General features: G+C 37.9%; 1 protein-coding gene across 1 annotated transcript in view; it reads right to left on the bottom strand.

Moving 5' to 3' along the window:
- Positions 1-15,339, bottom strand: part of LOC128998299 (glucose dehydrogenase [FAD, quinone]-like) — an 84,949-nt gene that overhangs the window by 44,195 nt on the left and 25,415 nt on the right. Inside the window, exon 2 of the mRNA XM_054424375.1 lies at positions 10,247-10,290. The gene's annotated coding sequence lies outside the window, so the exon portion shown is untranslated. The remainder of the gene's footprint in view (positions 1-10,246; positions 10,291-15,339) is intronic.

The following is a 15,339-nucleotide window of genomic DNA, read 5'->3' as shown; positions in this document are numbered from 1 at the left end:
TGAAAGTAAACCAACTAAAAGTGCTCTTGATCCAGTTTTTACGAATTCGAAAAAAGAGGATATTTGATGTTAATATTGTAATGCTGGAATTTTCAGTATCTGTGCACTTAATGCCCTTTTAGCGAATTTCCGATATAGGGAATAAGCTATTACCGTAGCATGTTAAGGCCTGGACCCGGGACCGATTTACTATTTTGCTTTGATGTCCCCAGAAGCCAAAAACACCATCCGTTCAAATTCATATACAGTATTCGAACGTATTCGCGAACCATCATGATTGGACTATGAAAACGGGGTTTTATGGGGTAAAAATTGGGTATCTGTTTTAACCCTCAAAATTTAGAATTTCTCCCTAAACCACTTTAAAGAGCTTAAAAAAGTCCTTTTGTACATTGATTTGTTTTGATAATTATTGGTTACGGAGAAAATTCATAAAATTTAAATTTAAAATTCCCATGTTATTCTTAGTGTTTTTGTGGATATATTTTTATCAAACTTGGCAAATTTAAATATTTTATGCTAAACTTCTGTATTTATATTTTTATAAAAAACATGCCTAATTATCCTCCCTGTAGCAGCAAACCTTTTTAACACTCGTAAAAAAATGTAATTTAAACAGATTAAAGTGAAAATCAAATCAGACCAATGGAAATGTGCTTAGTCTGCAGGTTTTTTGCAGCAAGGGTATTGCTTAAACTGTGCTGTTGTAGACAGAGGCTCAATAATTTTATGCTGACCTACAAGAAGACCTTTCCTGAAAGACTACAATGACTCAATGACTCAATGATTTCTTGCGAGGTTTTATGATTATGATTACAGATGTAGACTTTGTGTCATGAATCGCTTTAGATTACTACTAATAACACATCTGACATTTGTACAGAACAATATCATACTTAAAGTGATGCCATGTGGTATCTTCATTGTTACAAAATACGAGTATTTGTAGCTTTTGTTTCGTTTTGAATATCTTTGACGAACTCAGTATACAGGGTGAATAAAAAGGATCTAATATTTTTCCAAGTAGATATACAGAGATATCCTTTTGGTGGTCATGTAATCTTAGCTGGAAGTTTCATTTTATGATTTTGAAATTTTTGAGTGTCCCCCCAAAAGGGGCGATTTAGGGGCAACTTAAATATTTTAAATGTAAACCCACTTGGGGGCAACTAAACATTTTTCAATGTAAACCCCCATCAAGTGACACCTTATTTTGAAGTGTTTACAAAAACTTAAAGAATGTTGAAAACCAGAGTTCGGTATCTCTTCTCTATCCAAAATGGTAGCCAATATTACCATTACAACCCAATTTTACCATAAATTGCCACAATATTTGATGGGCTACCATTTTGGATAGAGAAGAGATAGCGACCTCTAGTTTTCACCCTTCTTTAAGTTTTTGTAAACCCTTCAAAATGAGGTGTCACTTGCAGGGGGTTTACATTTAAAATATTTAAGTTGCCCCCCAAATCCCCCTTTTGGGGGGACACTCAAACATTTCAAAATCATAAAATGAAACTTTCTGCTAAGATTGCACGACCCCCAAAAGAATATCTCTGTATATTTACTTGGAAAAATATTAGATGGGGGGGTCTTGACTTTTTATTCACCCTGTGTGTTTGTTAAACAAAAAAGTCTTGTACGGTGTATAAGTAATAGCTCGTGCAAACAGTTATTAGCTTTGGTGAGTTTTTGTTTGGTAAAATGTGAGTAAAACGTAATTAGGTTCACGCTAGTGAGGAAGCGTAACCAAGACTGCCATTTTAAATATGTTCATATTACGAAATAACTTCTCAATTTCTTACATTAATTCCAAATGAAAAACGTCCTTCACTAAAATGCATAAGATAACTATTGATTATATTTTAACCTTTTGGGTTTTATTCATTTTTTATTTTAGCTACGAAACAATATACTGAGGTATGTTTTAAGCTTCATGGTATTCATAAAACTAACCACCGTATATTACAATGCTTATGTTTTGATCTAGGAAGTTTTTGCAAGAAGTTCAATGATTTATGATTTTTGTCATTTACTTACAATCATCATCATTTACTCATCATTTAATCATAATCATACTTAAAATTATTTACATACAACATGACACTTATTTTGTAACGCCGATGCTAAAGAGATACGAGTCGTCACATTTACACATAATAAAGTCAGGCTTATTACAGGGTACCGTTTCAATAGAGCACTGTCATTATTGTCGACACAAAGAAGGAAAGCTTTCTGTAGTTCTCGGTGGATGCACACGGGAATGTAGTGCAATTAACAACTGTTCTTAGCCTAATGCCACGTGTTTTGTATTTAAACTGTGCCTTGAGTTCCCTATGCAGACACCAATTACTTTTATGCTTCAAACGACTCAATCTTTCTTCATTTGATACTTTGCAGATTACACTATGTCAGAAAAGATAATTTTCAGAATATGCTCTAATTTAATATAACGCTATAAGTAAAACAAGTAAAGCGAAGTTAATAAAATCAACCGTATGTTATAAACTAAATTAAATTATACTCAAAACGTTTCGACTAGAAATTCGGCCAAGAAAATTTTGATATGGGACCATTACGGTAAGATTACGATAGTATAAATCAGCCAATACAAATTCGATTCTTTGAGTTCCACAGATTTGTGTGGATTTTCGGGGTCCTCAGGGTCCTTTTCAGAAGATTCTTTGGAATATTCTACATTATTAACATTGAGCAATGTAATTAATTGATGATTTAGTTATACTAAACAATGCGTAGCCTATTATAATATACCCTAACCTTACACTACGGAAATTCCAAATAAACCGAGAAAGGAAGAGAAAAAATTAATTGAATGATTACAATTTTTTTAATTATTTTTTTTTAAGAGGTTGGCGGCCTCTTTTAACCTTGCATTTGCCCGTCCACATAGACTAACCGCCCGTACGTGGAACGTTTACAGCAAAGCAAGAAGTGAGCCGGTACAGTACAAAGGTGAACTGTACTGATAAATTTTAGTGTCAGTAACCAGGATCCGAACCCACGACATCGCTGCCTTGGGTCCAAAGTCCCGCGATGCTACCGACTGAGCCACCGACTTACTTCACAACAATTCCGACTCACTACAATTGTTCTTCCCCTGGATACAATATAAATGGAATATTTTATTTGTATAACAACTGTATTTCATATTATTACGAGCTTACTGCTATTTTATTACTTATCAAATCACTGTGTGTTAAATTTTACAACACAAAGCAGGGTAGCTGAGAAGTTATTGTGCTCGAGTAGTAATCAAAATGTCAGTTGTTTTATCCTGAGATAGATTGTTCGAAACTGGACTCAGGTATCCTAGGACCTACAAAAGGATCCCTTGACCTGTGAAAGATTCCCTGGTCCTACAAAAGGTCCCTTGACCTGCGAAAGACCCCCTGAACCTACAAAAGGTCCCTTGACCTGTGAAAGACCCCCTGAACCTACAAAAGGTCCCTTGACCTGCGAAAGACCCCCTGGTCCTACAAAAGGTCCCTTGACCTGTGAAAGACCCCCTGGTCCTACAAAAGGTCCCTTGACCTGCGAAAGACCCCCTGAACCTACAAAAGGTCCCTTGACCTGCGAAAGACCCCCTGGTCCTACAAAAGGTCCCTTGACCTGCGAAAGACCCCCTGGTCCTACAAAAGGTCCCTTGACCTGCGAAAGACCCCCTGGTCCTACAAAAGGTCCCTTGACCTGCGAAAGACCCCCTGAACCTACAAAAGGTCCCTTGACCTGCGAAAGACCCCCTGGTCCTACAAAAGGTCCCTTGACCTGTGAAAGACCCCCTGGTCCTACAAAAGGTCCCTTGACCTGTGAAAGACCCCCTGAACCTACAAAAGGTCCCTTGACCTGCGAAAGACCCCCTGGTCCTACAAAAGGTCCCTTGACCTGTGAAAGACCCCCTGAACCTACAAAAGGTCCCTTGACCTGCGAAAGACCCCCTGGTCCTACAAAAGGTCCCTTGACCTGTGAAAGACCCCCTGGTCCTACAAAAGGTCCCTTGACCTGCGAAAGACCCCCTGAACCTACAAAAGGTCCCTTGACCTGCGAAAGACCCCCCTGAACCTACAAAAGGTCCCTTGACCTGCGAAAGACCCCCTGGTCCTACAAAAGGTCCCTTGACCTGTGAAAGACCCCCTGGTCCTACAAAAGGTCCCTTGACCTGCGAAAGACCCCCTGGTCCTACAAAAGGTCCCTTGACCTGCGAAAGACCCCCTGGTCCTACAAAAGGTCCCTTGACCTGCGAAAGACCCCCTGGTCCTACAAAAGGTCCCTTGACCTGCGAAAGACCCCCTGAACCTACAAAAGGTCCCTTGACCTGCGAAAGACCCCCTGGTCCTACAAAAGGTCCCTTGACCTGTGAAAGACCCCCTGGTCCTACAAAAGGTCCCTTGACCTGTGAAAGACCCCCTGAACCTACAAAAGGTCCCTTGACCTGCGAAAGACCCCCTGGTCCTACAAAAGGTCCCTTGACCTGCGAAAGACCCCCTGAACCTACAAAAGGTCCCTTGACCTGCGAAAGACCCCCTGGTCCTACAAAAGGTCCCTTGACCTGTGAAAGACCCCCTGGTCCTACAAAAGGTCCCTTGACCTGCGAAAGACCCCCTGAACCTACAAAAGGTCCCTTGACCAGCGAAAGACCCCCTGAACCTACAAAAGATCCCTTGAGCTGCGAAAGACCCCCTGATCCTACAAAAGGTCCCTTGACATGCGAAAGACCACTTGAACCTACAAAAGGTCCCTTGAGCTGCGAAAGACCCTCCTGAACCTACAAAAGATCCCTTGACCTGCGAAAGACCCCCCTGAACCTACAAAAGATCCCTTGACCTGCGAAAGACCCCCCTGATACTACAAAAGGTCCCTTGAGCTGCGAAAGACCCTCCTGAACCTACAAAAGATCCCTTGACCTGCGAAAGACCCCCCTGAACCTACAAAAGATCCCTTGACCTGCGAAAGACCCCCCTGATACTACAAAAGGTCCCTTGAGCTGCGAAAGACCCTCCTGAACCTACAAAAGATCCCTTGACCTGCGAAAGACCCCCCTGAACCTACAAAAGATCCCTTGACCTGCGAAAGACCCCCCTGAACCTACAAAAGATCCCTTGACCTGTGAAAGACCCCCCTGAACCTACAAAAGATCCCTTGACCTGCGAAAGACCCCCCTGAACCTACAAAAGATCCCTTGACCTGCGAAAGACCCCCCTGAACCTACAAAAGATCCCTTGACCTGTGAAAGACCCCCCTGAACCTACAAAAGATCCCTTGACCTGTGAAAGACCCCCCTGAACCTACAAAAGATCCCTTGGCCTGCGAAAGACCCCCCTGAACCTACAAAAGATCCCTTGGCCTGCGAAAGACCCCCCTGAACCTACAAAAGATCCCTTGACCTATGAAAGACCCCCCTGAACCTACAAAAGATCCCTTGAGCTGCGAAAAACCCCGTTATCCTACTAAAGATCCCTTGACCTGCGAAAGACCCCGTGATACTACAAAAGGTCCCTTGACCTTCGAAAGACCTCCTGATCCTACAAAAAGTTCCTTGACCCGTAAAATACACCCTGATCCTATAAAGGGTTCAGGGACCTGCGAAAGACCCCCCTGATACTACAAAAGATAACTTAAATTGGAAAAGAGCCCTTGATCGAATACAAATTTATTTTGGAACCTCACCCTACATTAGTGTGATAACTGTTTTTCTGTTGACTGAGAGAGAGAGGGGGCAGTATCGCTAGGCTCTGTATCGCCAATTGTTACGTAAAGACAGAAGGAGTCGTGACGATTTTGAACTATGACGTCACGCTTTGCTCCTGTCAGGACAGCAAGCAAACCGTGGCAATGCGTTGGGTTATGCAATGCAGACCTTCATCATTTAACATTGACAAAGATTTCTCAATATTAGGCTTACTTCCGGTCTTACACCCACGTTACTGAAACAAGCAGGAGCTGCATATTAATAATAATTATATGAATAGTTTTTACCATAAACGGCAGTGAAATAGAATCAATATTAAAGAGTGAAAGCTAATCAAGTGTGAATCATAATAGTCTTGGCTTTATCATCATTTACAAAATACTTTTTATTTTTATTTTCATCTGTTGATGGTTCTTCTGTGGTTACTGTTCTTTCTTTAAAAAAGAATTTAACATAAATTTCCAATTATTAAAATTTTGACCTGAGAATATTAGCACGTTTATATTGACGTTTGCCATTTCAATGTTCAATAACTTACTCTTCCCAAGACCACTAGGCATACTTTACCAAGACTGTAAGCTCCAAAAACATTACTCTTCTTGGCTGCCTGGGCCCATAACCTTTTATATTATTTTATTCTTCAATAAAATAAGGCAGCACGTGGAAGAACAATTATTTTATTGAAAGGACATAAACTTTTGTGTTACAGAAAATTAAACTGACAGAACTCACTTGTAAACAGAAACATAAATTGGACAACAAAGGAAATCATATTCAAAGAATCATATGTTAACAGATCTAATATATTATCTTAGCAGATACAAGATTAGGTAGACAAATAATATTCGTTCTGATTTTTTTTCTTCGTAAATTCGTGATTATTCTATCGTAAATAAGTATATCATATTAAAAATTAATTTTAAAAATATGAGGGGGCTTGTAAACTAGTTCAGTTAACAGCTCTGAATTAGGATTGATTCCATGAGAGGTTGTTTTGAGCTAGTAATCAATATTGATGTAATTGTCAAATGATTCTAATACGTTGGATTGAAAAGTAAGGAATAAATGCATCAATATTTTGTTGGTCTGAACCTACTTCCGTTCTACGATTTATACAGAATGTGTATCTACTGTATAATTATTGTCGCGCGGGTGTCATTGAGATTACATTGAGCATACATGTCAATAACATAGATCTATATACTCAGTAAGATAATAGAGGATCGTATATTCACGTAGTTTATGTTGTCATGATAAGTAACCCTAATGCATGTGAACTATAAGCCAATTTGAGAATTGGGAGAAAACCAATTTGTATGTTAATAAAATATCTGGAGATTAGGCGTATTGTGAAATGGGGTGAGAATCAATAAATGTTAGAGAAATGTGACAGAGGTTTCAAATGACATATTACATATTTTCCGCTCTGGAGTTTCTTGCCCCTGGGCGCAAACCAAGAGCTAATAACCAATCAGGCCGACTTCCGATTTCCAAACTGATCGTAATTTTTAGACGGCGCTTTTGTTACGTGTATTCTATTGTTCACATAACGACTGAAATAAGTCACTCGAACCGTCGAACTAGTTAGTAAGCCGGGAGCCCTCAGCGGTTCAAAGATCATCTAGAAAATAGGGATTGTAGTGATTGCAAACGTCTGACAGCGATAGATCGTAACGGACGATGCCCTAAACTAATGTCCAACGGCGTTCACCCTTGTTCAGAGAAAGCGAGTCGGTGTTGTTGGTGTAGCCCCAGGCTCGCTTCGCTTGCATCCAGTTTCCGACAATTCATTGAGACAAATCTAAACTCGGAGAAAGTGGTATCACATGGCCCATGTGGATGTGTAAATGCCCTCGACATTCATTACTTGTGCAGATAACATAGCCGATCTTGTTTCCTAGTTGGTGGAGCCCTCCATTAAGTAGTCTTGGTCTTATCTGGATCTAGGAATTAACAAACAATCGTTTGCGGAAGGTTTAGGGGTTTGCCACGTTTCTCTTACGCCGACTTCTACGCGATCTGGTTACCAAACGGATATTGCCATTTACTATTCCACCAGGACCTTGCAGCAGCTGCGTTCAGAAACACTTACATGTAAGAATATCTGTCTACATGTAAGAATCATCCGTCTTTAGGGTACTGTATTCGTCGAAGAACGGTTGTTAGGACTTTGATAGGGGAATCCCATCCCGGTAGTTTTGAAACAGTTACAGTTTTAATTGCTGAACCACTAGGCTTGAGTCTCCGATGTGATGGTTATCACTAGCCAGGGTATCAGGGGGTCAGGGCTTCCCCTCCCCCACCTAGCGAGCTTGCAATCTTCTGTTCTCACACTTTTACCTTCTCACGCGCTCTTTTGGTCTTATGTCTATCTACACATCTGATTTACATCTGACTCACATATCTCGTCAGTAACGAAGTTGAAGGAAAGCGCTTTGCTCTAGAGAGAGCACAATCTGGGCGAAAAACCCCTCACGTTTTCAGAACTGTCATTGTAATCGGTTAAAAAACTTGACCAATAAATACTTTAAAGTTATAACAGTATATTTATCATAATAAAATGAGAAAAAAGCCTACAAGTTTGTTTTAATATGTTTCATGTCCAGTTGTTGTGGTGGTAAGTTATCCGAGGTATTGTATACGGAATTATAACTCACGCTTAGTAAAAATAAGTTTTACGACGTTTTGGAATCAAAAATCTGACCCCCCCTCCTCACGTGGAATACTTAAAAAAGATTAGTACACACACAGCCAAAGCTAGTTACTGACAATATAATTACCACACCAAGAACTGTCTCGTAGTGGAAACATGAGACTAAATGCAATACAATTTCTCTCTAGGAGACCGAATTAGCTTCCAGATCCCTAAACGTCGTAAAACCTTGTTTTTATCTAATCGTAATGTGTTTGCAATAATTCCTAAACCAACTAACGTACTTGTTTGGTTTCAATCAGAGGCGGTGCCAAGAGGAGGGGCTATAGCCACCTCATTGGACCCTGAAAATATAAGTTTATACATTAATTTAATCACAAAACGTAACAGTGGTTTTTGTACGCAGTTATAAACGTTAAAGATGGCATTAAAGGTCACCAAACGGTTTTAAATACAACATTCACCTCCGCAGGACTCCTCCTGGTGAAGAACGCACCAGTTCAGGGATTGAAACTTGGCTTTCAATACTCTCAAACCCCAGTTTGTGACCTGGAGATAGAATTTGACCTTCAACCTCTTCAGATTACACACAAGTTCCTGGATCTTCTCTTTCTTGTACAAAGTTGTTAATGACCTCCTAGACTGTCCAGAACTTATTCAAATGGCAGTTCTTCCCAACATAGTATGTATACAACAGTGGTATACCTCGTCTACACCGGCTAGGGAGCAAATGTGCAGTTAATGTCGACTTTTTTGGCGATTCAACTCACTTCTTCAGGTTAAAGATCAACCAGATTCTTGTTGAAAAAAATATTCTTATATCCGTCTAGCCATGAGCCACTGTCATTAGTTACATTTAAATATTACCCTTTTGTTTTTGTTGCTGTAATTTTGCTATCGTTTTTATTGATAAGACTTATATTTTTTTGTATTTATTGAAAATTGTTGCATTTATACTGTTATTACGTTTAAATCTCTTTATACTCTTGTTATTGTTATATTACGTTACTGTTTATTAATACGTTCTGTGATGTATTAGATATTTACACATGTCTTATACATCCATGTTTATTTGTTTAAATGGTGTATCCGCTGAGAGAAACAAATAAACACCCCCGTTAGCCCCTCCCCCCTTGACACGGCCCTAGAACCATCACCGGTTTAAGAATGAAGAGAATTATTATCGAGGTAGATACATGGATAACTTAGGTAGATTATCATAATAAATTATAACAATTAATTTCAGTAATAACGAGAAAATAATAATAAATTCGTGTTTTCATTTGACAATGCAATCTTCTAGCCATCACCAGGGTATGTCTATTATATATATAATAGGCTAATGTACGAGAATATAACTTTTGAGCCAGTTGCATGTGGATGGTAATGTATTTATAATCTACAAACAAGAGGAATTTAGGTAGTTAAACATGGTAGTTTTTAACACTGCACTGTACTTCTGGTTCTGCTGAACCTCTTCGATGGACTTCCAGATTCTAGATCTGGACGGCTTATCTACAAATACGCAGTTTAAAGGGTCGAAATTAATCTTGCATGAAAACATTTTTCCTTTCTACACAGACAAAACAACGTGAACTTGTATTTAGTTCCTCATACATACAGTATCTACTTTCAAACGTAATATTCCCGAAAATAACAAATATTGCCCTAACTGATATCCGACTAAGGTTAAGTTGACATAGGTAAATTTAAATATCAATAACTATAAATTAACTATGAAAAATATTTAAAAGTGTACAATGGATTAAAAACTTTATCAACCAAACCTGTTTTCTATTTCTATCCTGAATTAGTCTACAAGTACGTTTGGTGAATGAAGATATTGGGATAGCCTACACATTTTATAATAATTATGTGTTTCTTACCTTACAAACGTAGATGCTGCCAGTGGTAAAATATGTTGTACGTCCTGAAACAGAATTCAACTATAACATTAACAAGGACATAATTCGGTGGAAGATTACATATTAAATGTGATTATACTGTACGAGTAAAAAAAAATTATGTTCATGTTTATGTCTTACTTAAGAATAAAACATTCCAGTATGACTATTAAATTAATGTTGTGTGAATATTTTTTGACAGCAAATATGTTGTACCAGATTCAACATGTGGGTTTATTATTTGTTATTATAACAATGTTTTATATTGTTTCCTTCACAGAGAGATTACTGTAATTAACACAATGTTCATAATCAAGTAAAAAAAACGTGACATATTGTATCATTACAAAAACTGGTGCGTTGAACAAATCTTAAACTATATTATTATTATTATATTATTATATTATTATTATATAATATTGTTATATAATATTATTATAATAACTATATTATTATTATAATTTTAAACTACATTATTATTTAGTAGGTTACTTTACAGTGGCGTTAAAATCCATCGTTATCACCTTAAGTTAATACATCCATAGTAATATTCACTATTTATTATGTACCCAATAATATACCGTTAATTAAATAAATAATTCTTTATTATAAGAACACTTATATTTTTGTTGCATTATATTAGTAAGGTCTATTTCCATTAGCATATTACACAACTAATTAGGACTTTGTAAACTTATCACTTACCAAATCAATAATAAAAGAAAGGAACTATAGTGAGACTGTCACATTTGCTTGACATCTGACCGCAAAACGCGACTGTTCTTGCGTAGCGTCGACCTTACGATTGGCGACGGCGGCGTACCGCAAGGGTGTATTCTAGGACCATACAAATTGTAATGAGAGTTCGGAGGTCGCTGCACGCTCCTTGCTTCCTCTGTCTTTAATATGAGCTTGGCTACCAAGAGGATATCCGCACAATCATTACCAGGCTTTGTACAATTGTTTCTAATGTAGAAGATAGTTGATTATAAGAGTTACTGGATAGCAGTTATTATGTTTTGGAGGACGAGTTCTTACATAATACATCTTGTATCTTTACTTTTCAAGGATAGTAGGTCATTTTCTAGTCAGGCGTATAGTTCTCAAATTATAAACACTACTCATAATGGTTATTGACATAGCAAAGTCTTGTGGTTGAATAGTGAAGCAGTGGCATTATTACAGTTGATATATGTACTCAAAGTAAAATTTTAGGATGTATGGAAATATTACGTGAGACATGCAGACAAGTCTTTTACAAGGGCGATAATTCTTGAATTCCCTTTTCCTTCTTTGGCTTGTTGAGCCGATTCAGTAACATAATGGGCAACACAGATATTTAACTGTTGAGGTGGTAGTACTGGGATGGGAACCGTGAACCCCCAGCCTCAATTTCACTGTAGGCCTACGTCGTATGCCTACAGAATGTGCCGACTAACTAAATTGTTATTTTGTATTCGTTGGAATTAGATTATTGTTGGCTCTGATTTTACGTTTGGAAATCATATCGTAGGTGCTTCCACACGACGTCAAGATATAGCTAACGCAACACTTATTTAATGTAAAATTTAAATTGCTTATAGAAGGTTGTCAGGATAACCTTTCTTTCATTCTAATTTGTGTGAATGCTGTTTGGTTGGTTGTGTCTTTTTTTAAAGCCATATACTGTGTCTGGCTTTTTGTGAATCCTACAGTACTGACCTATCCCTTATTATATCAATAAGCTACCTCTTCCTAATCCGGAATCCATAATTGTGGAATCACCCATTCCGTACAGATATTTGACAAAATGTTAATATTTTTACACGAGTCAGAAATGCACTAGCTTTCAAATTACGGAATACTTTACCCAAGTTTTTCTGTAGAAGGTGCTTCATTACATACAAGGGATACCAACACAGCCCCGGAATAACCCTCACTGTACTTCTGCACTTTAAGTTTTAAAGATCAACCATGCTTTCATTAATCTGACGGGTTGGATAACCCATATCACTTCATACCAATGGGGGGTTTCTGTGTTGACAGACACATGATATCAATGTTTGGTGGGTCCTGATCGAGCGAAATCATGCCGAAGCAGGGCCCTTGGTAACAGTTTATTTACTGTGAGAAGGTTCGGACCGTTAGAACCTTGGCCTTTCACGTTCACCGATGCTGCAACTGATGAGCCTAGCCGGCAGTTTTAGTCATAACCAGTTCAAGGTTATCGAGTCATTTAGAAGAACTATAGTCGAGATGCGATGGTAACCATTCTTCGCAGTCCACTCTTCGTAAGTGTATTGACCTGCTTTACATAAGGGCTTATCAGAGCCACATGAACTAAAACGGTCTTTAGCATATCGCACAACCTATGGGAATGACAGGGTTTGAGGGGATTTCAAACATCATGATTGCCATGTTCACTGTCACATAAAGACAGGGAAGCAGTTCTGAGTATTTTAACCTGAAATGAGTGAGGGATGAGTGTAGAATTCAGTAAAAAGCATAATACAGCTTTGTCACTGAATACGACCAAACAATCGTTTCTTTATCAACGATTTATTAAAAACCCAATGATCAGGGACAGCTAGGTCCAGTTTAGAACCATTAGAACAGGTAAGGTAGGTTAGATTAGGTAAAACCCATTGAAGTATTCGGGAGTTTGACTTGCCTTATGATAAAATCTCACTTTGCTAGAATCTCTTCAAAAAGACAGACCTCTCTTACAAGGAGGACTTACTTCGGGTTCCCCAGACTTCATCGAGCGGAGCAAAGCGAAGCTGTTAGACAGTACATTCCTGCTTTTGTTCTTTTGTTTTACAAATACTCCTCCTGAACGGCTGAAGTGCTGCCTGAAATTTAGCACAGTCATAGTAACCAACCAGGGGAAGGTATAAATATGAAATGGTACATATCGGACCTCAGGGCTTTCCCTACGAGAATTAAAACTTTTAGAAATTTAACATGGGCCTTATGGGTTAATTGGTCGCCATGACATTATTTTTGGCAAGATAACAATAAAAAGGTAAACAAGATTCGCAACATATGTTAGTCAACGAATCATCTAAAATAGCACATTACAAATACTGTACAGAGAAAAAGGGAAGAACAGTCGGATTAATGTCATTGAGCATAATTTACAACAAAAATGTATAACAAATAATTAGGGTCGCCGGGATTAGGCTGATGCACCATTGACTTTAAATACTCCAAATAGGCACTCCATTTAAATGTGAATCAAATTGAGCCATTGACTTATATTGCAAGTAGACAATTCGTTAACGTGAACCCGACGTATCATTGACTTTGAGCACTGAAAATAGGCATCTTACTTATGTAAACCAAATGGACCATTGACTTTGGATAGGGCAATTAGATTTCTCATTTATGTGAAGCAGGTTCCATTGGTTAGGATACTGCAAGTAGACAATTCATTCACGTAATCCAAATGTACCATTAAGTTTGGATACTGCAAGTAAAATGTTCAATTACGAGAGCCAGGAGTATAATTGACTTTGGATACTGAAATTAGACATTCTATTCATGCTAACCATATATATCAATGACATTGAATACGGAAAACATGTAATTTATGAGAACCAGATGAAAGATAGACTTTGGTTCCTGTAAGTAGACAGTTCATTTCCGTAAATCCAATTTATAATTGACTTTGGATCCTGCAAATAGACATTCCAATTATGTGAACCAAATACACCATTGACCAAATACTATATCTCATTTACGAGAAATAGATTTAACATTGACTCTAGGTAAGTATTGGATTAATATGCTAGCTCCGCTCAATATTGCAAGCAGAAAACTGCATTGTACACCTAGTTAGAATGTTTCTAGACAAACCAGTAGTTTGATCCACAACAAAGAACATTTCTCCACGATGAATAGGAATATTCGTTCCTTCCTCCAATCCGTTTCAAAAATCTTGAGTGGGATTTCAAGAAATTATATGAAAGAGGATCAAATAAAAGTCCAGACTCAGAAAGTACAAAGAGTTTTTGCTTTTCAGGATGATAAAGTCACACTTAAATATGGAACTGATTGTTATGGTAGAATGATTTATTCTGCCACATTTGATAGCAAAGTGATTGTGTCTTGAAATGAAAGCAACTTGGGATCCAATCCGGGTTAATTTCTATCCAGCATGACATGATCTGCCTGGTCTGAAGGTAAGGATTCGTGTGAAAGGAGATGGCGTTCTGTATGGGTTGCAACACTCATGACTTGATCTAGAATCGACGCACTTTAAGATAAAAATGTGATTCATTCAGAGGCAAAGACAGGCCTCGCATATCAAAACGCTGTTATTATAGTTTAATATGTCCAATTAGTACTCACCATCAAAAAGAAAAATAAAACACTGCTCCTTTGACTTTCAAGACGTAAAGTACACTGAAGGGAAGGGAAGGACTGTAGTCCAGGCATGTCAACCATAGCTTATTGTAAATAATATTTTATACTAAAAGTATACATTGATTTAATCCAGCATTATGAATACTTTAACAATATTATCAAAATGTTATGCATTACTTGAATAGCAATGGACCACATTTTTACACATAATGTATCATGATTATTGTCCCTGTTTCTGTATTGACTATGTCTTAAATTGATAGGTATGACAAGATATGGAGATGTTCTTAAACGCCTACATTTCCTAGCCTAATAGCTTTAAAGAATATCATAAATTTTAATGCTTAACCTCATTTTCATTACACTCGTTATAATGTCATAAATAATAACAAAACGTAAAATTTGATGATAAACGAATAATCCATTCAACATTAACACATTGGTCATGTCTACGACTCATCTTCATTTTCTATGACGGTACGTTGAAGACCAGAAACAGATTTACACATTACTTCATGCTAAGCCTCGAGGATAACGATTTGTCAAAGACCTTTATGCTCTTGGTGATTAGTGGAATTTGAACCCGTTACCTCTGGGAATGAAGCTCGGTGCTCCACAGATAAACCAGCTTGCTTCCATATGAGTTATAAGAAGTATGAAGGCGAATATTTCACTCACACCGACATCAACGTGGTATCGTAATCGCAGATCTCATTAGGAAATTGCAT

This window comes from Macrosteles quadrilineatus, unplaced genomic scaffold (assembly GCF_028750875.1).
Source record: "Macrosteles quadrilineatus isolate MER2022 unplaced genomic scaffold, UCM_ALF_1.0 Scaffold_7__1_contigs__length_78375512, whole genome shotgun sequence".
In the NCBI taxonomy this organism is placed as follows: Eukaryota; Metazoa; Arthropoda; class Insecta; order Hemiptera; family Cicadellidae; genus Macrosteles; species Macrosteles quadrilineatus.
The sequence above is the reverse complement of the archived record's forward strand: the minus strand, read 5'-3'. Positions and strand labels throughout refer to the sequence as shown.